Source organism: Solanum pennellii, chromosome 1 (genome assembly GCF_001406875.1).
Source record: "Solanum pennellii chromosome 1, SPENNV200".
NCBI lineage: Eukaryota > Viridiplantae > Streptophyta > Magnoliopsida > Solanales > Solanaceae > Solanum > Solanum pennellii.
The window spans coordinates 32,709,421-32,712,381 of NC_028637.1; positions in this window are offsets into that span (position 1 = coordinate 32,709,421).

Sequence of the window (2,961 nt, forward strand, 5' to 3'; positions counted from 1 at the left end):
GATAGTGATGCCATGTTTTTAAAAAAAAATATATGACAACAACAAACTCTAGATCATGGGTTGGGTAGTTCTTCTCATGAAACTTATGTTGTCTTGAGGCATAAACTATAACCTTATGATTCTAAATCAGTACAAAACCTAATCAATCTTTGGATGCAGCACAATACACTACAAAGCCTTTTGTATCCTCTAATACGGTCATCACTGGCAGTATTTAATCGGGTTATCAAATCGTGAATGATTTTCTCACAACCTTCAGACTATTGAAACTTTAGTACTTCGTAAGTCAACTTTGTCAACATGGATGAAAAACCCACAAAAACCCTTCTATAATAACCTGTCAATCCCAAGAACCTCTTTCTATTAGTTGGAGAGGTGGTTCCAGGCTACTTCTACACTAGTTTAATCGTTTGAGTGTTAAACCAAGTCCCTTCACCATGCATAATGTGTCTATATATTGGACAGACTCAAGAAAAACTAACACTTGGAAGATTTAGCATGCAACTCTATCCGTGAGAGTTTGGAGGACCATTATGAAATGATTTGCTTGATGAGTATCAGCTTCGAATAAATTAGGATGCCATAAAGAAAAATATTACAATTATGTCAACATATGGCTTAAACTCTCTCTTCATAATGTCCAGGAAAAGTGCAGCAGCATCAGTCAAACTAGAAGACATAATCAGTCACTCTTAATGACCATAACGGGTCTTGAATATTGTCTTTGGGATGTCAAATTCTAGTACACTCGGTTTATGAAAGCAATATTGAGTTTTATATTAGAAACACAAGTGGCACCCTTAAGTTGACATATCATCAGTTCCCGGAAAAGGATACTTATTATTTATGGCGACCATGATAAACTAGCGGTAATCAACACACATCCTAAATGGATCACCCTTCTTCCTCACAAATATGACCACAACACCCTAAGGTGAGACATTAGTTCAAATAAAACCATTATATAAGAAATCATTCAATTGCTCTTTTAACTCTTTTAACTCAGTTGGAGTCATTTTAAATGGAATAATGGAGATGGCTACACACAATTCAATTTCTATCTTAGAAGAGACTTGGGAAGATTATTTGGAAAGACCTATAGAAGTGCACTCACAACTACAACTAACTGAATATAGAGTGTCTCAATCCTAGAACCATTAACTCGAACTAATTAATAGATGAACCCCATAGTGACTATTTCTCTGGTGTTAAATGGGCATTTTTGTGAAATCAAAATACCACAATACGATTTTACCGAATCTGGGAATTGGTCCCACGTCGCGAGGCTAATTCCCATTTTTATTTTTGAAAAAGTGATATGAGGCGGTAGGGTATGTATGGTATGAGCGTCGCGCAGTAGCCCCTTTAATCTTAACTCACGCAGGCTGCCTGCCCACCCATGTTGGGGTCCTCCACAAGGACCTTTCGGGTTGTCCTTGGGGCATCGTTATTGGACATTTAGATCCTCTATACCACACTATAACCAATCATAGTATTTTCATATGTATTATACTTCATTTGATCCTCCAAATCCTTCACCAAACATAGCAATGTCAACTAGTTCAGTTTAGCTGGTTTCTGGAAGTCATGGACATTCTCTGACGTCTTGGCTCCAAAATTTCTCGGATTACTTATAAATATTATTTTAGGTCTTAAAACAGTATATAAACCTTAATAAAATCATGTTAGGATCTAGATTAGGTCTTGACTTCTTGGAGTGTTATATTATCCCCCCCCCCCCCTTTAGGAACATTCGTCCCCGAATGACACTAATCTATTAAAAGGGAAAGGATAGACTCAAGACTAGCAACCCAACCAACAATATACAACATCATCATTAATCATGAGTTACAACTCAAGGAGTGTTACACCACTCAATTAAACACAAAATTATGGCATTTACATAAATTACTCAAAACATAAACTTTAACACATAGGAGCTCAAAATCACAACATGAGGAATTTCCTTCTCACAACAACCACATGGGCTCAACATATCATTAAGGTGTCAATTATGCCAAAGTTCCGTTCTCAACATTCCAACATGCTCAATATCACATTATGAAGGCAATAACATAACAAATACACAAATAAGTGCAATTCAAGCAAAAGACCAATTTTCCATGATAGTTCATTTTAACATAAACCTTTTATAATTTATAATGCATATCATTTCAAAATATGTCAAAATCAAATTAACTCATTATTTTCATTATTAATAGGAATAACTACCCATAATTAGCAAAGAGATGAGGATAACAGGACTTCATGTTTGCCTCGCCTTCCTATGTTGCTCCCTCAACTAGATGATTCTTTCATAACACCTTTACGGAAGCCACCTGCTTGTTCCTCAACCTATTCACTTGTCCATCAGGATTTCAACCGGAACCTCCGCATAAAAGAGTTCTCTTCCACACCTAGATCCTCAATCGGAAGTATGGACTCGGGATCACCAATGCACTTCTTAAGCATGAATACATGGATAACCGAATGAACCGAAGATAGTTCACTTGGAAATTTCAACTCGTATGCAACCTTTCCAACCCTTTGCAAAATTTTATAAGGGCATACATAACGAGGACTCAACTTCCCTTTCATGCCAAATCTCACCACACCCTTCATGGCTGAAGTTTTTAGATATACTTTATCACCTTCTTCGAACTCTAGGTCTCTTCTCCTATGGTCGGCATAAGACTTTTACTGGCCATAGGCTATTTTCAACCGGTTTCTTATTATATGAACTTTCTCAAAAGTCTTAAAAATCTAATCGGGACCCAAAAGTGAAGACTCACCCACTTCAAACCATCCAATTGGAGAGTTGCATATCCTATCATACAAGGCCTCAAAAGGAGTCATAGATATAGATGAATGGTAACTATTGTTGTAGGAACACTCAACCAAAGGCAAATGTCTATCTGAATTTCCCTTGAAGTCAATAATACAAGATCTAAGCGTATCGTC